Below are 21111 nucleotides of genomic sequence, written 5' to 3' on the forward strand. Positions count from 1 at the left end.
GTCTTTTTATCTTATAACTGAATATACTATTTCCGAGAGTTTTTTTGGTTTATGAATAGAGTCAGTGATGACTGTAAAAAAAATAAAAAATAAAAAATAAAAAGTAAATAAATAAAAAATAAAAATCTACTTTCTCAGCTCTGTGTGGAGCCCCAGCCCTGTATTTCTAATATTGTTCTGAATGTCTCTTCTGGGCTTTCCCACAAATTTAATATATAGCCCTGAATCCCTGTACTCTGATATATGTATCTGCTCTTCCTCCTGTATTCCTCATATCTATCACAAGCCACCCATTCTTCCATGCTAGAAATGTTGACATTAATCTTCAAAGCCCTTACTCTCCGTATCCTACGTGACAGGTCCTATTCATTTAATCTCAGAGAAGTCTCTACAGGTTGTCCTCTTTCTTCTGTATCTTCTGCCTTAAACTCTGCACCTCTTCATCCTTCACTTGGGCTGTTGTAATAACCAGGAACGTGGAATCCCTTCTATTTTGTTTTCACGTATGTGGAATCCCTTCTGCTTTGTTTTCTATGTTGATCCAAGTAATCATTCTAAAAAAACCAAATTTGGCCACATGCCTTACTTAAAAATTCTATCTGCAACATTTTCATTTCTAGCTGCCCCCATATTTGCTGTGTTCCAACTGTCTCAGGCTATTTGCAGTTCCTCATTCTGTGCTCATCATGCCTCTGTGTGTAGGCAGGAGTGGAGGGAGGAATCCGAGTGCAGAGGGATTGATTCAGCTCTGTGTGTGGGTCAAGGAGGACTTCACATAGAGGCTTAAACTAAATCTTGAAGGATGAATTTATTTTGGTAGTCCTCTGAGCTTCTTTTATGTCTCTCCAATTCCATATTCCAATTCCCAGTTTTGGAGAGAAGAATATGATTGGACCAACACGTTCATACTTTTCACATAGGCCTCACTGTCATAGGCTCCTGGATACCTGTGGATGCCCACACTTGCCATAGTCTGCTGGCTGGAGACGGGAACAAAGTGGCATCGCGTAGTTCAGACAGAACCAATGCTTCCCTCCCCAACAGAGTCATAGGCCAGGTAGTATGGACTGTGCAAACTATAGTTGATGTCACTAGAGACTATTTTAGAATCAGAAAAAAGAGCAATAATTTTTTTTCCATTTTTGGGACATAGGAGTTGTGAAAGAAATGTATTAATTAATAGGCTGGTTGTCTGCTCATCTTTCTAGGACTTAATTCAGCCATTAGCTCAGTTCTGATTTTTCTTTGACGCAGTGCATCTTCTTGAATAATTTTTTACCCACTGATCTGAAATACCACCATTGTCAAATAAAAAAGTCTCATGACTATTTCTGGTTTTTAAATTTTGTACCAGGACAATTAGTGTTTGTTTTGAAATCTAATAGGGCAAATATGCATTAAGTATTCTTTTTCTCAAATTATATTAGCTAATCTTACAATTATTTTCTTCCAAATAAACTTTAGAATTAATATATAAAGTTACTATACAAAACAATTTGGAAAAATCCTAGTTGGATTTTGATTGGGATTACATTTGGTTTATAAATTGATTTTGGTAGAATTAGATTTGTCTTTTCCACCCAGGAACAAGTCTGTCTTTCCATGTATTCAGGTCTTTTAGTGTCTATCAGTAGCATTTTACATATACATATATGTTTTATTACGTGAAGTATTTTAAAATTGCTTTTGCTATTGTAACTAAAATCATTTTCCATTTCATTTTCTAACTAATTATTAATAGTATATAGGAAAACTATCAATTTTATTATGTAACTAGTTTCCAGATTTCTTAGTGAATTCTCTTTCTGGTTGGATATTTTTTAGATGATTCTTTTTGGATTTTCTTATCAGACAGACACTTACCCGTACACAGTGATGGTTTTGTCTCTTCCTTTTCAGTATTATACGAGTACTCCTCATTTCTTTTTTTTAAGTCATCATTTCATTGGCTAGACTGCAGTGCTGCTCAAAAGAAGTTCAGTGACAGCAATAAATGTGAGCCATATATGTAATTTTAAATTTCTAGTAGGCATACTGAATAAAAGGAAAAGTATAAAATCTATAGTAATATATTTTATTTAATGCATATATCAAAATAATATCATTTCAACATATAATCAATATAAAAATTATTAATGAGTTGTTTTACATTCTTTTTATTCATACTGAGTGTTTGGAATCCCATGTGTATTTTACACTTAGAGCACATCTCAGTTTGGACAAGCCACATTTTAAGTGCTCAGTAGTGGAAATTGATTTGGAAGGATAATGTTTGTTGTTGGTTTCTGATAAATATACTCTTTTAAGTTGAAGTTTTCTTTTGTTTCTGAGTAAGAAGTTTCTTTTAAAGTTAATAATTGATATTTACTTGAATACTAAAATATGTATGTATATATCCCACTTAGCCTGTTAATATAGAGAATGATAATATTAGAGATTCTGAGGGGTTGAAGGAAGCATCTTTGTACTCGTATACAAGCTATGCTTGGTTATTGTGTATTATTCTTTTAACTCTGGATTAGATGTGATAGTATTTTAGGATTTTTTTCCTTATGATTCATTAGAGAGATTGTCCTATATGGTATTTCAGGTTTTGGAATCAGCATTATACTGGCTCTTGTAAAAATAGATTACAAAACTTCAGATCAATTCAGGTTTTTAAAAAAGTAATGTTTTAAAAGTTTTATCAAAGGAATACATGCACATGGTCAAGGACTTTTTAAAGTGATTTCTTAGCAAAGTGTGTTTGTGGAATGTAAAATTTTGAGCCCTTGCATGTCTGAAAATCTCTTTATTCTACTTGTAATTGATTGGGAATTTAGCTGGGAGTAGAATTTTAGGTTAAAATTAGTTTCTCTCAAAATTTGGAAGGCATCATTCATAGCTGCCTAGCATCCAGTGCTGCTGAGACATTTGATGCCAGTATAATTCTTATTCCTTCATGAGAAGAGTGACCATACATCCTGATTTGTCTGGAACACCCCTAAATTACACCTTTTAATAGTACCTCCTTTTACTTGGAAAAGTATCCTTGTTTGTTGATCATTTACCCAATCACCGTGTTTGTAGGTGAACTGCTTTTCGTTTTGGGGGAGCTTTTAGAATACTGATATACCTTGTGATCTGAGAATTCAGTAGGCTATGTCTAGAGGTCAGTTATTTTTTCCATCATTTGTCTGCTCAGCTCTTTCAAACTGAAGACCTTTGTCTGTCAGCTCTGGGATATTTTATTGCAGAATGCTTCAGTAATTTATGCCTCTTCATTCATGCTTTCTGGAATCCCTTGTAGTGGAACTTGGATCTCTTGGATTAATTTGATACCTCATTTTAAAAAATGAGTCAAATTGTTTTTACTCCTCTACCTTTTTGCTTTTGCTTTTCTTTCGGAGAAATATTCTCAATCTCATTTTCTGATACTTTTATTGACTTTGTAATTTCAGCTGCTGTTATTAATTTCCAAGAGCTTTTTCTTAGTTTTATTCTTTCTATATAGAATGCCATTATTGCTTCATGGATATAATGGCCTCTCTTATCCCTTTGAGAATATTAATTTCATATACATACATTAAAAATTTCCCGATTTCCTACCTTGTGTTTTGCCATGGGGGTACCTTTTCTTGTCTTTCTGTTTGTTTTTGTCTCTTTCATAGTGATGATTTTTCTCAAATACCTGGTGATCCAGAACTTTATCTCCTGTCTAGATTTTTATTTCTGAAACGGTTTTTATGTTTCTGGTTTCTTTTTCCACCAGTAAATTCTCAACATTGGTACCAGATTTAACATTATGAAACAGAGATCTGATTACTTTCTGGTTTCTTTTTCCACCAGTAAATTCTCAACATTGGTACCAGATTTAACATTATGAAACAGAGATCTGATTACATCATTCTCCTGCATAAAAATTAGATGACTCTTCAGAGACATGGATAATGTCTCACCACTTAGCACAGCATACATTCCTAGCAGTAGTGAGGGACACTGCTTTTGTTTCCTAAGGCTGTTAAAACAAATCACAAATTTGGTGACTTAAAACAACAGATTTATTCTTAGAGTTAAAAGAGGCCGAAAGTTTGGAGAATCAGTATAACTGGGCAGAAATCAAGGTGTCAGCAGAGCTTTACTCCCTCTAAGGCTCTAGGGAAGAATCTGTCCCATGCCTCTTCCAGCCCCCTCTGGTTCCTTGTATCAATCCAGTCTTTCAGGCTGGCATCTTCAATTCTTCATATCATCTCTGTGTGTGTTAAATCTCCCTTTCTCTTGTAAGAACACATGTGATGGCATTTAGAGCACACCGGGATAATCCGGGATCATCTTCCTGTCTCAGAATCCTTAATCATATCTGTGAAAATCTTTTTCCCAAATAAGGCAACATTTGCACTTTCTGGGTTTTATTTAGGGCCTGATATCTTTGAGGTCGTTTATTCAGCCTACTCTAAATACTTAGAGTTTACTGAAATTTCCCATTTCTTGTATACCTCTGTGCTTTTGCAGATATTGTTTTTACTGCCTACAGTTATTGTCTACTTGGACAAAAATATATACATCAACTCACCTCACAGTGACTTCCTTGGCCATCTCTTCCTCCTCCTAGACAGAGGGCTGCATTTGCCTGTCTCTTTTCTTAGTGTGATCTACATACTTCTCTAATAGTTTTTGCCATGTTAACATGTTTGTCTTGTTAGGCTCTTCCACTGCATTAGGAACTTTCTTGAGTGCTATGGTCTCATTCTCAGAATGAGAAGCTTCCAATCTGAATCTGAGTAGGCATTTAGTAATTTGCTGATGAGATTCTTAGCATTTATTGAGGGCCAGTTAAATACTAGGACCTGTCACATTGGGCCATTTAATTAACAAAACAAAGCAGGGTAAAGTAAGTATGCACATGTTCCAAAGTATCTCCAGGACAAATCTCTCAAAAGGGATTTACTGGGTCACAGGAACTTAGATTTTCAGCTTTTGCTAGATTCTGCCAAATTGCTCTCTAAACTAACTTCACTTCCCCAAAAGTGCCAAGAACTATTCTGTTTCCTATATCCTTGCCAACACTGTTTTTTTGTTTGTTTGTTCTATTAAAAAAAAATCTAATGTGGGAAGTGATAGTTTTAATTTGCATTTCTTTGATAACTAGTGAGGTTGACCATTTTTTCATAGTTAATGGACGTGCTTTTGGGGCTTTTTTTTTTGCAAATTTTCTGCTAATATGCATAACCTGTTTTCATCTGTTGTTTTTTCTTTTTTCTTTATACAAATTCTACAAATACGGGTATGAATTATTTATCTATGCTGCTGTTGGCCTCATTTGCATATGAGGAAACTGGCACAAGAAGTTAACAAGGAAATTTATACAATCCCCTCTCTGCCCCGCATGGATAGATGGATGAACTTGTTTAGAGTCATAGCTAATAAGAAACAGCAGGAATTTTGAATGCAGATATGTCTGGTTTTAAGGTGTGTCCTCCTCCCCACCCCCGGCCCATATCTGGCTGACTTGCAGGGAATGAGAAAATTAATAATGAGGCAGTAGTGTGTTGAATTTTGTTTTAAAATACTTAGTATTTAGCTCTACTTATGAGCTCTGTGAGTTTGGGTTGATGTTAATTATATTTTTAAAAATGGCTATTTAGTGATAGCTAACCTATTTGCTTCACAGGTGATTGGGAAGATCACTGAGATAAAGTATAAAAGTGTTTTATAAACAATATATCACTGTGTATATATCTTAGTTATTATTATTCTTTGCCATCATCATCATGAGTAAATGAACTCAATCTTTATAGTATATACTTTTTTTGAGTTTCAGATGTACATTTTTTAAAAATAGACTTTACTTTTTAGAGCAGTTTTAGATTCACAGCAAAATTGAGAGGAGGGTCTAGCGATTTCTCGTATACTCCCTGCCTCCACATAGCCACAGCCTACCTCATTATCAGCATCTCCCACCACAGTGGTCCATTTGTTACAGGTGAAGAACCTATATGGGCATATCATTGTCACCCAAAGTTTATAGTTTACATTAGGGTTCACTTTCGGTGTTGTACCTTCCACAGATTTTGGCAAATGTATAATGACATGTGTCTACCATTACAGTATCATACAGGATTATTTTACTGCCCTAAAAATCGTCTGTGTTCTGCCTATTCATCCCTCCCTGCCCCCTAGCCCCTGGCAGCCTCTGAACCTTTTACTGTCTCTATAGTTTTGCCTTTTCCAGAACATCATACAGTTGGAATCATACAGTATGTAGCCATATTGGCTTCTTTCAGTTAATAATATGTATTTTAAGTTTCCTACATTTCTTTTTATGGCTTGATAGCTTATTTCTTTTTAGCTCTGAATCATGTTCAATTAGTCTGGATATATCACAGTTTATCCATTCACCTATTGAAGGACATCTTTGCTTCTATGTTTTGGCAGTTATGAATACAGCTGCTACAACCATTCATGTTTACTTATGGACATGTTTTTAACTCTGGGTAAAACCAAGGAACATGGTTGCTGGATCATATGTTAAGAGTATGCTTAGTTATAAGACACTGCCAAGCTGTCTTCCAAAGTGGTTGTACCATTTTGCATCCCCACCAGCAATGAAAGAGAGTTCTTGTTGATCTGCCAAACTCCTTGCCAGCATTTGGTGGTGGTAGTGTTTTGGAGTTTGGATTTTGGCCATTCTAATCAGTGTGTAGTGTATATAATATACTTTTTTGGAGAAAGTTACATGATAAAGTCTATTTGCTAGTGTGATATTTGGTGTTTGTAGAAAAACTCACCAGAAATTTTCTCAAGGTTTAGAAGTAAAACATCTCCAGGAAAAAGTTGATATTTAGCTCTGATTAACTAGACTATGAGTAGTAATGCTTTTCTTCTTTATATGATTGTTTTGACAGGTATTAACACAAAGGCGCATATCTTCAAGGCACTAGTACCTCCCACCATTGTCAACTGGTAAAATATTTAATTTTTTTATTATAAAACATTTTTTTATTAGGCATAAAATATCTTTAATTAAAACTGATTATTCCTAAACTGACAAAGTAATTTGAAATTCTTCCCATTTAGTGACTATAGAATTATGAAAGTGATGAGAAGTTAATTTTGTACTTCTTTTAATTCCATACAGACTCATTGGAACATTAAACCATGTTATTTAGCAATATTGTCTATCTTCATTTCCTCAATTTGAATTTCATTAAATATCTCTGTAAGGGATTTGAACTCAGTACCCTCTTTATTTTGCAAAGTTTAGCACTAATTAGACTGGTATTACCATTTCAACATGTGATGGTCATTTTAAATTTGTGTTGCTGTTGTTGTGAATTTCTATCTGGATATTTTAATAGAAGTTGTAGGTTCAAGGTCAGGAGAACAGCTGTGGGCTTTTTGTTAACCTATAGAAGGTTCTGTGTGATAATTATAATTATCATGGGGTATAAGAGATGTAATAGTTTTATTCTTTTCTTACTGTGGCTTCTGAAGTGAATTAGAATTTGTGAACTTTGAGGGCAGGAATTTAAGGATCAAGCCACCTGAAAGGTCTTAGCATTTTATGAAGAAAAGTAAAAGTGGACAGGGCTATTAGAAGGAATAGTGCATGTTGATGAAGTGCTTTGAAGACATAAAAACAGCATTTTATCCATTAGAATCAAAATTGTTGACATTTTTTCTGTTTCAGAGGATCATTTTCAAAATCTTTATCCATGTCAGTTGAATTTAATAATCTTTACATTTTCAACTGATTTAAAAAAGAAATTACATAAGATGTTTATCATTAAAAACTGTAAACAGTGTGGAAGTATGTAAGTAAATGGGAAACTTTCTTATTTCTTTGGTTCTTTCGCTAGGGATTGCCTCTTAACAATACACAGTATGTTCTTCTAGACCTGTGTGTGCATATCCAAGATTACCATTTTTGAATGAAGCAGGTGTGATGGAAAAAGGAATATATTTTGCTCACATTAAAATAAAGTACTCTTCACTTTGTTTTAGACATTTCCTTTCTTCGTCTCTTTGAGGAAGACAGATGGCCAAATGAAGAGTGCTTTGAAGTGATTAAGCAAACGCATTGAAACACAGCACTCCTCTATAAATTTCTTTTAGTGATTAGTGGGTTATGGAAACCCAAACTTTGAATTTCTACCTAGGGATGCATCATCATAGTTTAGATTTACAATGAAATTGAAATTGCAAAGTTAATTTATGGCATAGTAAATAGTAGTTATTAAATAGTAAGGCATTTGTAGAAATTATTGGTAATATTGCCTATAGAGAGGATCAACTAGATTGGGGTAGATGGAGAAGTGGTTTTAGAGCTTTCAAACGTTTACTTGTGCTCAATGTAGGGCACTTAGGACGCTTGAGGAGGATAGAGAAAGGACATCAGAAACCGGGGGTGGGGGGATGGAACATGAGGAAAAAGTGCTATAGTACAGTGACAAAGGTAACTTTGTCTCTGTCATCATTTTGCCTTGGCTTGACCAGGGACTTAAAAAGGGAAAGGAAACTCATGGGAATGTTATGTAGGTTAACTGTGTGGTGAAGTTGAAGGGATGTCATGAACTACTAGAACTAAACTCTTTTGCAGTTGGGAAATTCTCATGTTCAGAAGTCTTGTGACTTGAGAAATAATATAAAAACTGAAGCTGATTCACATGTTTACATGTTCTTTGTGTGATTGCGTCCATTTAAAATTCCTTAAAAAATCTGAGGAAGCAGATTTTGATGACATAATTTTATGTTCATTCTAATGCTTTTAGTAGTCCATATAAAAATGACATGTAGAATTTGAAAGAGAACATTAATAAATAGGATTGTATACTTGTATACATAAATTTAGACATTTACCATAGCTATTAATAATGTTTTAAATATGTTATAGATTTACAGCAAATTCATTACTCTCATTTTTTTCCTGATGTTCAATTATACTGGTTATAAAAGTATGTTCTGTCCATGATTATAGTATTTTATAGATTAGACAAGTTTTGATGGCCTTCAGGACTTAATCACTTATATTGATGACCCAGTGTTCCACATTCATGTGGTAGCAGAAAGTGTTATCTGTATGTATAGTCCTGCAGTAGAGAAGTTATTTAGAATATTTTCATTTATTTGTTCAAGGTACCTAGATTGGAAGTATGAAAGGAGATGGGGACAGCAGCAAGTTTGTTGCTCTCTTGGCTTAACTGGAAAATTTTTTTAGAGTAGGGCCAGATATTTCTCATAGCTGTTTAAGGTGGATCTCTTGTTCCTGTGCCTTCTATTTTTAAAACATAATTTAGCTTTTGAACACTTATGGAAAAGCTTCACAGGCCAGAAAATGGCACACCAGAGAACGAAGGAGAGGAGAGAAAGACAGCTGTTTATCTTAGTAACTGATTTTGAAGCATGTTAAGAAGAGCTTTATTTGTGGTAAAATAATTGAGAATTTAAAGGAAGAAAATACTCTTATGTAAAGAATTAAAAAAGGAAAAATAAAAAAATGACTAATATATGAACAAAATACAATACAAGGTTAAGTATTGACTAAAGGAAGTAATTGCATATTTAAACAGTATTCTTAGCTATTTAACCTTTAGGTAGTACAAATGAAGGTGATATGTTAGATGTGATGCAGGTGATTCTGTAGTTATATATATTTCCACAACATACTTATGTTGTAATTATATATGTTTTTTTCTTTTCTTTTTAAAACTGATCTGCCAAAATATGGATAAGAAACTGTGCTTTTGGGGATGGAGAGGGGAATGGCGGAAGAGAAAAGGAAACACTTAATGAATCTTACAGAACAATATATAAACCCTTGAAATTAAAGAAAAAGTATTCTGGGTACACTTAGATTGTAAAATGATTCTAAGCTATTGTAGCTCTTACTCATAAATGGAATTTTAAAATCTTAAATCTTAATTTAGAAACTTTAGTTCTTTTACATTCTCAAAGCCCAAATTTACCTGGAAAGCTATCTTATCTCAGACATGCATATTTTATTTTGCTCACTGTAAGTGCATTTACTTTTATTAACATTTTGTATGTTTGGTACTATTATATCTTGCCTCTGGCCTTTGAATTTTCATTAGTTTTATTTTTTATTTCACCCTGGGGAAGAAAATAGTCAGGAAAGTTCAAAAGTGAAATTGTTAATCCAGTTAAAACAACCTTCACTTAAAATTGGGCTGTCTGTTCACTCCCCTAGGTATAGGGTCATGTAATACTAAATGTAGTACTTAGTTGGATTGAGTTAGAATTACTAAGACCCTAAGTATCAACCAACCAGCCAGCCAGGTTGAGGTCAGTATATAATTTTTTTTATTTATGGAGAAATGAGTTTTGAGCTTGATTTCAATCTTACATAACAAAGTCTGTCAAAGAAAAATGAATAATAGTTACATATTTAACAAGTTACACAATATATACAAAGATTATTATACCCTAAAAGAATTATGTAAAGTTAGTTTGATTAAAATATTTACATCAACGGTCCTTTGTAGACTGCTTAATTGTCTTTTTTTGATTCTTTAAAAAGATTGACAGAATTTGCAAACCTTGCTGGCCAAGAAAAAAGAGAGAAGACAGAAATTACTAAAATCGGAAATAAAGCAGGGGCATGGTAGAGCAGTTGCTTCTTCTATTACTCTGGAGCAGGCTTTGAGGAGAGAGAGGTTCTCTTCTTTTTCTAATCTCCTCTGGTGACTCTCCTTGTGTCACTGCAGTTGGGTATCTGGCAGGCCACCTGAATGGTAGCTATGGCTAGTACTGTGGCGTCAAGCTGCTTTTGAGGCAGCTGTGGCTATGGCGGTGGCTTTCATGAGTCACCCGCGAGGAGGTGGTGTTTTTGGTGTGCTCCTTGCCTGTTTCCCGGTGGGAAGTGTTGCCCTCAGCTCTTGCCTAAGGATCCCAGGCATGCTCTGTTTCTTGCCTACATCCAGGTGGAAGGGGCTGGCCCTCTGCTCCTGCTTAAGACCCCAGGAGTGCTCTCTTTCCTGCCTGCATCTGGGCAGCTCATTATGTAATCTAATGGTTCGTGGTCTCCTGAAATATTTATATAGCTGGCTATCATGAACTGTTTTGTAGAAAATGATTGAAATAAATAAGAAATAGTACTAAAAGGGTAAATAGTCCTATTCAATATTGTCTTAATACAGTCAAAGCATTCAATTCTTGGCTAGTTAGCACATACTGATTATAACAGTGCTGCTAGTCAGTAGCTCTAGTTTCTCCGCCCTACCATTTGGATGAGGTAATCGTGACTGAACATGTCATTTATCCCCATTCTTCTTTAATAAGTTAAACTTGAATAAAATTCTAATATAAAAAGTTGTATTTCTGGGTAGAGAAAAATTCACTTCTTTTGGATATAATAGAAAGAGAGTAATGTGGCCTGGAAGTTAAGTAGAGTGCAGAGTAGGAATGTAAGTTTTTCCTGTAGATGAGCAAGTTAGGCAGAATGATTTAGAACCCAGAACTGATTGTTGGCCCATGTGTTCGTGGTTGTCTGGGTGGAGGGTGGTTAGGAATAAATACATTACATGACAACTGAGATAAGTGGACTTTAGGACACCTCTGAGTACTTCACTATGTCTTGGCGGGCCTTGGCATGAGGTTGAAAGTTAGGGAAGCTTGCTGAGGAAACATCTTCTTTAGAAATATGGAGGCTCTTTTAAATTGAATTGGTTAAACAAAGATTGTCTTGAGTTTTATCCAAATGTATTCTGTACTTTTGGGACAAGAGTGGGATTCAAAAGTGGGATTTCACATTTCTGTGTTCTAAAATCCAAAGACATTTCAATTTTAGCATGAAGTTCAAGACACAGGAAAAAGTATTCTTAGTGTATGTATTATTTCAAACAAAAGTAAATTTGTTCATTTCACTGAAGCTCATGGAGAGAGATCCCCAATGATGCTTGGCTCACTGGAGATGCTAAATGGAATAGTGTCAATTCCAAATATGAGTACAAGATGTTAAGTATCATTATTATTCTTTTTGCTGGCTATTACTTTGTGTTATAAGGAACTTCATGAATAGACATATGATTTAAGCCTCTTAAAACCTTATGATTGGTAAAGAAGAATCAGTATTGATGAAAATAGCTGAGATTTGAGTGGTTGTTATGAGACATGCACTACATACTTTACATGTATTAACTGTTTAACCTCATAATAGCCTTATGATACAGATATTCTTTACCTTTTACAGTTAAGGAGACTGAGGTTTAGAAATGTAACTTACCTACAGTGACATTCTGTAGCCTAAGCTGTCATTAAGAGTAAAGCTGAATTAACTTCAGTATCTTCAGAATCAGTAGGGTTTAAGAAATAACCAAAATATAGAAGAAAAATATTGAGATACATAGTTTTATTAAAAATATTATTAACACATGTATTCTGTAGTTTATGTAGAGTGCTTTTACCTGCTTTCCTTGTTTGTTCCTAATGGGAGTTTTGTGAAGTATTTATTATTGTCACCCTGGTTTTACAGTTGAACCTGAAGCTTGAGCATGTTAAGACACTTGTCTCATGCTATGCAGTGATTAAATGGAAGGCCAGCATCAAACCCAGAGCTTATTGCTGTACTTCTAAAAGGCATGAGTTTATTGAACATTCTTTATATGTAATCAAACCAGTGTTGCAAGTAATAGCACCTTTAGTAAATCATACAAAGTATATAAATGAAACAAGTACATGTCTGCTTGGAAACTCTGCATGAAACTGAACTTTGTACCCAAATCATTTGTACTCATAACTAGCTTTTATAACACCTGTGCATTTTCCAGAGCCCTTTATGTAGGTACTGCATTTCACATTTTATTCTTACTTTAATTTTGTGCATTAGATAAACAATGATATATATGGAGAAATAAGGTAGAAAAAGGTTATTTCGTGAAAAAATAAAATAAATTTAACTATTGATAGAGCCAGGCTACAATTAGTTTGCTGACTCCATATGACGATTAATTGTAGGGTGACCAGCTTGTCCCTCTTGGCCTGGGACTTTCCTGGTTTTTAGTAATCAAAGTCCTGTATCCTGGGAAACCAAGTAGTCCCAGGCAAACCAGGGTGGTTGGTCACCCTAATTAATTGTAACACTGTGGCAGATTGGAGATGGAAGTGGGGTGCCATGTAAAATATGAGGCACCTGGTTAAATCTGAATTTAAATTTGTTAAATCTGGCAACCCTAAAGAAGGGATATTCCAGTGTGTAAAAAGTCTGCTTAGCTGCTTGACCTTAGGCTTCACACATTTATTAACTTAAGGGAGCACCATCTGACAGTTTCCTTTTCTGGGGTACTTGACTCTTCTCTCAGCTGTGTGGACAGAGATACAAGAAATCAGGATGAATATATAAACCCAGATTTTTTGCCCAGTGCGTTAAAGCTGGTGTGTGTCTATGGGGGTTGAGGGGTTGGTGGGTGGTTTGAAGCAGCTAGTTCTCCTTTACTTGGCTTAACTCAGACCTGAGCCCATCCCAACTTTGTTGGATCAGCAAATTATCAATCATGGACCACCGTATGTAAAAAAGTATTTGTCATTAAGATAGTACATTCACATGATTCAAAAATGAAAAGGAATTAAAGGCTTTCCCCATCCTCTTCTTGTACGTACGTGTACCTTTACTCACCTTGGAGACAATCTGATCTGATTGGAGGTTAGAATTTTTGAAATGAATTTTAGGAATCTTCAGGGGAGCTCTTTTCCTACCCCCCCCCCCCCAAAAGGGAGGAAGTCGTATACAAAGAAGACAGAGTTCCTCGGATTGTTTAAATCTTCATTGTTTGGCTCTCAGTGAAATTGCCCTAAATTGATTTTGGGAGCTCTAGGCATCAGTGGAATATAATAATAAAATTGATCTAGTTGATCTAATATTAATGATGAGCGTATTAAGATTTGGTGATCTGGTCAAGATCTCATAGTTATTGGTGGCAGAGCTGAGACTGGTTGGGGGGTGTTTAAAATACCTGTTTTGTATCATTTTGAAAAGGGTATATATTTTCTTGCCTAGTTTCTCTGTTTCCTAATGATTTTTATCTAGAAGAGGGAATAAAAGTAGATTTTTTAAATTATTAATTTAAATTTGTCTTGATCAGGGTTAGGGAATTCAGGGAGCTGTATTTATAGTTCAAGGAGAATACTCAAGAGTCTTACTGTTATCCTAACTGTCATAGTAAAAGGACTGACAAAGTTTAAAAATTACATTGGGTAATTGAAATTAAAAAAAAGTTAGTTGGCTCTGTTAAACTACGTTTTAATTTAAATATGTTCATGAGAAAGACTTGCTAAATATTCTCCTGTCCCACACTCTCTCCTTCCTTTCCTTCCTTCCAATGCATGTCTTTAGGGCCAAAATTTCATTTTCTGAGGTTATAAGCTTAATAGTTTTCTTAAGAAGTGTTGCTTTGCCTCCCATGGATTTGTCACCTGTTTTCCCCTGGGTGACGGAGCTGCCAAAGATTACTCAAAGCCCATCTCTTCTGAGCAGTGAGAAGCCCCGAAAAGGGGTTATTCTCCCAGAACCCTCAAGAGAGAGGCATTCCTTCCATTTGGGAAATTAACCACAAATTGGGGTTCTCTTTCTGCATTTATTCTCCAGACCAGTAAGTTACAGGATGAGAACATAGGTGGAGTTTTTGCTAAGTTAGTTTAATAAGTTTAACAGTAGAAGCTGGTAACACTCAGTAAGACAAGCAAGGTGACATTCTATAATACAATTAAGTCCACTAACAAAAGCTTGATTTTAGCAAACATTCTCTTCTTACAGCAATTTCCCAGTATCTTTACATATCAATCAGTAACCTGTCTGTCTTTGAGCCAGCAACCTTGCTGTGTTACAATTCTTTATCTTACAACAGAAAATACTAAATTATTATTTCTTCATAAAACTTCCTAGTTGTAAATTGAAACTTCATCTAATCCAGATGGCAATATGACTAAATCTTCTCATGTCTCTAGTTGACTTTGCTGTCCAGAATTTATTGACCATTTTATCGTTGTATTAAGGAAGTACTTGAATGGATTAATGATCTTGATTTTCAGCCCTATAATCATTGCAGTGTCATATAGCAGTAACAACTGTGAGGTCAGAGTTGAAATCTTCAAAGCTGTTGAAAGATTGTGTTAATATTTGGGGATTTAGAACGAAAAAAATCCTTTTTCTTTCCTTCGGTAAAGAAAGAGTGAGAACCACTATATGATGCATAATAAATTAGCCTGTGTATTTATGCTTAAGAATTTAAAGCAGCTTTCCTACCATTGGGTCTGGTTTTGGGGCATCAGGGTATATAGTCAGTGAATGTTCTAAAACCATTCTCCTGAACCAGATAGGTCTTTTTTGTTAAGCTTTTAGCCTTGGGAAGCTGAGAAGCAAACATGTTCATTAGAACCAGAGTCCTCTAAAGAAACTTTCCTGACAGCAAATAGAAGTTGCTGGTTGCATTTTCCATTACAACTCTGAGACTAGTTCTGGGAAGGAAATGGTTCTTTTTGCCCTTCTTGACCCCAGTTTCTTATTTCAAAATAAATGACTTTGCATCATTAATCTGGGACTCCTTCAGTTTCTGTAGAATGTAACTGTGACTTACTTGTGTGGAAAGGATGATTTCAAAAGTAGTGTAGTGAAGGACCCTTTGTCTTCTTTTTTTAAAAATTCTAACAGTAAAATATTAACCATAGAGTTTATTTAGGGACTGTGAGGGAATTAAAAAGTTTGGATGCACTTTAGAATCCCACCCCACCTCCTAGTGGTAAGTGCCTTTGGGCATGATCTGTTTGAAATTGGGTTTCTGTGAGAATTAAATGAGATAATGTAAGAAGCTCCCTGCAAAGTGCTTGCTTGGTTGGTACTCAGAATTGTTTTCTACTTATTGCAAGCTTGGTGAAGAATTCTAGGCACATTTCACACTAACAAATACAAATTCTTTAGTATACATCGCTGTGCAATCCACTTCTTTGTATTTTATTAGAGATAAAATGCTAAGGAGATATGTGTGTGTATATATATATATGTGTGTATATATATATATATATATATATATATATATATATTTTTTTTTTTGGCAACTATCAACCGTTATAATATTGATGCATGTCTGGGTGTTGTAGGCTGAAAGGAAAATACAGAGGAGGACATCAGATTGAGTGGTGGGGAAGATTAACCAAGAAATAAATTGTGGAGCATCAAGATGGCCCCTCCAGAGCATTTCCTCCACCCCTCTCCTCTCTTTCCTGGTACCCTCCTTCTGCTGCCTTTGAGTTTGTAGGGGTATTTCCAAATGTTGTGGTTTCTCCCCTACTCTGGAAGTTGAACTCTCAAGTCTCTTTTTCTGATGGAGGTGGATGTGGGGGGCATAAAAGACCTGTTTGCTGTATGTATTAGTTCGTTTCTGTTGCTTATAACAGAATACCTGAAATTGGGTAATTTTTAAAGAAATAAAATTTATTTCTTACAGTTTTGCAGGCTGGAAAGTCCAAGGTCTAGAGAACACATCCAGTGAGGGCCTCTTTCTTGGTGGGAACTCTGACCCAGAGTCTTCTGGTGACCAGCTTATCACATGGCAAGAATGTGCTGAGCAAGAGTACTAACCTTCTCATTTGCTGTCGTTATAAAGTTGTCAGAACCATGCCCATGACAGCCAATTAAACCATTAATCTGTTACTCCATGAATGGATTAGTCTATCATGAGGGCATAGTCCTCATGTTACATCACTTCTCAAAGGCCCTGTGTTTCAAATACTGTAATTGGGTTTCCTACCCTTTTCATACTGTTACAGTGGAGATCAAATTTCCAATACATGAACTTTTGGGGAACACATTTGACCCCTAGTATTAATAGAGTGTGAATATAATGGTTTCACTGGCCTCTTCTCACCTGTGGACATAGCATGTGTCTTAGATCCTGAGGGTGACTCTCACTTTTTGTTCATTCCACCAACTTTGTGGATGTTAATTCTACAGGCCTACAAATTTGGGGTTGAGGTACCATGCTGCGTCTCCTGAGCCTAAGAGGTTCTTCAAATGTCTACATTTAGGTAGCTGCAACCAGATCTAAACAGGCAGAACCATTTAATATATTAGTATGAACGTGTTCCCCATGGCAGCCTACTCCCTCCCTGTTTTTCTCTTATTAAAACACTTGTCCTCTCTTTTTCATGTAAGGATTTGTAGCAATTTTTTTTTAATGGGGAGTTAATATAGGTCATATGACTATAATATTAATACTCCTTAGTTACAATTTAGCATATAATTTAATTTTAACATCAACTTTATGCACTCTGGAAGTGTATCATTTGAGAGTAATTGTATAGATGGGCATTAATCTCCATTGTTTTATGTACAGTTGTTTACATAACTTCAACATCTGTCTTCAGCTTTCTGACAGTAACACAAAATTCTGTCTGCTCTCTTCCTTCTCCATTCTTTCCAAGTCTCCTGTGTTCTTTGTTTCAAATGATAGAAGTCACACAGGGAAAAGATCTTCCTTTTACTTGATCCTTATGATTTAAAGCAATTGCTAATTAAAATGATATAAGATGTAAATAACCCTTCCCTTCCTCCTCTCCTTTTTCCTTTTTCTCCTTCTGCTCCTTCTGTTTCATTTCCTTTTCTCTTCTTTCCTCCCTTCCCTTCCCCTGGATGGTGAGGGCCTTACCAGATATTTATAACAGTAGTTCTTAAGCATCAGTGTACTTAAAAACCACACAGTTGCTGTATAAAAATGAGTCTGCCACTAGGGTTTTCAGTTTATAGGTATATTGGGGCAGTAAGAAAGTGAGGGGGAAGGGGAAGCATGTTTACGAAGTCTTCATTTTGAATAACCTTTAAGGTAATTTTGATGTGATTGGTCACATTTGAGAAACGTGCTGTAAATCTGCTGTATTCAGGGGTGTATGGTTTTAGCAAAGCAGTAGACAAATAGATCAGAGAAAAAGAATAGCATTTAGAAACACAAGTGTGAATGAGAAGTTAGTGAAGATGACATTTTGGTTAATGAGGAGAGGGTGGTTGGTTTAATAACTGGTTGAGATAGTTCATCTGAGGAAAGAATGTTAGCTTTCTCCTTCCCACTATATAGAAAAACAAACTCTCTGTTGATTAAAGATCTAGATGTAAAAATTATGCAAATACTAGAAAAAATAAAGGAGACCATTAGTTTAACCTTTGTATGTGTGAGGCCTTCTTAAACTGAATTGGAAACCTAGAAGCCACGAATGAAAAGATTGACAGACTTAACTGTTCAAGTTTACTTTTGAAAGGTGATATTTGTTCTAAGATGTGGCAGCATACAAAAAAGCATGCATGGCTAGTTTTCTAGTTCTTTAGATTTTCCATAGCCACTTTAGGAAGTTGGATGCAGTTGGCGAAAGGTTTGTTACTTTTTTACACTGACTCATAACTTGGCTCTTCCCTCCCCTTGGCTTTTGAGACACCACCCTGTCAAAGTTCTCCTCTTATTGGTCTCCTCAGTGGGATCTTCCTCCTTTCAGGGCTGCATTGGTTTCCTTCCAGAATTTTCTGTCCTTGAACTTGATCTTGGAGATTTCCTATGGCTCCAGAATGTGTACTTCTAGCTCGAACCCTCTTAAGTTTCCTAGTGTATGTATGTTTGGATGTCTCACAGGCATCTTCACCCTTATTTTCAAGACTGTATTTGTCTCCTTTCCACCAAGCATCCAACCACTAACCAACTGTTTCACTTGTATTTCTGTTTCTGTCAAAGGCACCAAAACCATATTCTCTCCTTGCATTGCCAGTGCTTTAATTCATGACTTAATTCTGTTCAGGATTCAGACCCAGAAACCACCTTCACTCTGTGAAGCAGAAAGAGATTTCAGTTGTTGGGAAGGACTGGAGAAACCTTGGAAGCCGGGCCATCAGGAGGTGGAAAGCCTAGCTGCTGCCCACGTTGTGCCACCCTAGCCTTCTGATCTAGGAATAAAAGTTATTTCAGCTGCCTTTTATCTAATTTCCTTGCTTTCAGTTTCTGATGTCTTTAGGTTATGTTCTGCATGTGGTTATTTTCTGAAACTGTATTTGTGTACATTTGAATGTAAACTACATTCCTTCTCCTAGCATCAGAGGACACAGCAGTTTGACTTTCTCATCTCCTCATTCCACCCTGCTCTACTAGTTTGCTGGTTGTTTCTTGACCACATGCTGCTTTTGGTGCTTGGTCAAACTATTTGATGTCATCTGTTCAAAAGCTCCATCTCCACCCTCACTCCCACACACCCACCCTTACTTGTCCTCAGCCTTTAAAATCATAATAAATTCCCATTTGGTTCAAGAAGACTTATCAGAAAATGCTAGAACTAGCTTCGACCTTTTACTGTACTCTTCTTGAAGCACTGTTAAACTCAATGATTAATACCAAAAGTTGTATAGTTTTTTAAACTTACATTTAGGCCTGTGAGCCACTTTGAGTTAATTTTTGATAAGGTATAAGGAAGGGGTCCAACTTTATTTTTTACATGTTGATAGCTAGTTGTTCCAACACACTTTGTTGAAAAGACTATTCTTTCCCTATTGAATTATCTTGCCATTGTGTTGAAATTTAGTTGCCCATAATGTAAGGGTTTGTATCTGGACTCTCAGATCTGTTCCATTGGTCTATATGTGTACCCTTTTGCTAGTACCACACTGCCTCCATGTATTAGTCCATTTTGTGTTGCTATAACAGAATACATGGAACTGGGTGATTTATAAGGAAAAACAAAATTTATTGCTTACAGTTTCTGAGGCTGGGAAGCCCAAAGTCCATCTGGTGGTGGTGAGAGTGACCTAGGGGATCTCACATTGCAAGATGGTGGGAGCAGAGAGAGAGAGAGAGACTCTCCTTTTTTTTTTTATATTGAATCATAATTGATTATACATATTTTGGGGATTCAGTGTTGACATGTTGAGCAAATCAATATTATTAGTATGTATATTGTTACAAATTGTACTTATTCTTTATGCCCCTTGTGCAATCTCTCCCCTTTCCCTTCTCCCTCCCCCCTCCCACCACTGATAACCCTAGATTTCTTCTCTCCCTCTGGAAGAGTAATGGTTACTCTGTTGATTTGTTGCCTAGATGATTTGTCCAATGCTGAAAGGTGTGTTCAGTTCCCCTAATATTATCATAGAGCAGATGCTTCTTCTGTCACTCTGGAATGGGCTTTGTAGAGAGAGACATCCTATTCTTTTCTTTGGTCTCTACTGCTTACTCTCCTTGTGTCAATGTACTTCAGTGCCTGGTGGACCATCTGCGTGGTTGTTGTGATGTCTAGCCACTTTTGTGGCAGCCGTGGTTACTGTGGTGGCTGTGGTGGGCCACCCACATGGATGTGATGTTTTTGGCATGCTCCTTGGCGCTGGTGGTGTGCCTGATTGTGGGCAGGGGTCTGGTCCCCTGCTCCATGTCCTGGGCCCTGGGCAGGGCCCCGAGGTGCTGGCAGTGTGCCTGGGTATGGGTGGGGAGTTCGTCCTCATCTCCAAGTCCCAGGCCCCTGGGTGGGGCCTGAGGTGCTGGTGGTGTGCCTGGGCTGGAACTAACATTTTGTCCTTTGCTTACTTCTAAAACAGGGGAACTTCCTGTGGGAACCAGTATTTGAGCTGTGTGGTTGAGCTAAACTGCTGCTTTGCTACTGTTTCCCAGGGAAGACTTTTTGTGCAGCTCAGGATTTGATGGCTGACCTTGTAGGTACTTCTGGCTTTCCAGAGACTGGGTGCTCATGGGTTGTATAGAAACTCTGATCTGGAGCTGAATCTTTTCATCAAACTGCATCCCATGCAATTCTGCATTCCCGACCAGTCTCATCTGAGTGGCCCTGTGCTGATTGGGGGGCAGATTGTCTGTCCTTTCCGTGTCCCAGTATTCTCCCGGTGGGCCCATCTCCCCCACCGCCTGTGCTCCAAACACTTCCCTTAGGATGGGCCCTGCGCTGGTGCCTTGCAACTCACGGGCCTCTGGATGGCTCCCCTTTTCAGCTGTTCTGGCTCCTAGCTTGTGCATGGGTCCACAGGAACCCTATTAGTGGTCTTGCTGACGTGGGGGCCACCAAGGCCCTCTTCTCCCCTGCCACCTCCAAGCAACTCCATCCGAAGGGCACAGCTGCAGCTTCTGCTAGCTCCTGTTCCGTGTGCTCAAC

At 36.6% G+C, this 21111-nt stretch overlaps 1 protein-coding gene across 2 annotated transcripts in view; it reads left to right on the forward strand.

Annotated features, from left to right (window-relative positions):
* The window catches only part of ACSL3 (acyl-CoA synthetase long chain family member 3), a 72345-nt gene that overhangs the window by 14867 nt on the left and 36367 nt on the right, over positions 1–21111 (forward strand). Inside the window, exon 2 of one of the 2 annotated variants that reach the window (XM_063096933.1) lies at positions 6885–6942. The exons of the other annotated variant lie outside the window; for it this stretch is intronic. The gene's annotated coding sequence lies outside the window, so the exon portion shown is untranslated. The remainder of the gene's footprint in view (positions 1–6884; positions 6943–21111) is intronic. 2 annotated transcript variants of the gene reach the window in all.

This window comes from Cynocephalus volans, chromosome 1, assembly GCF_027409185.1.
Source record: "Cynocephalus volans isolate mCynVol1 chromosome 1, mCynVol1.pri, whole genome shotgun sequence".
In the NCBI taxonomy this organism is placed as follows: Eukaryota; Metazoa; Chordata; class Mammalia; order Dermoptera; family Cynocephalidae; genus Cynocephalus; species Cynocephalus volans.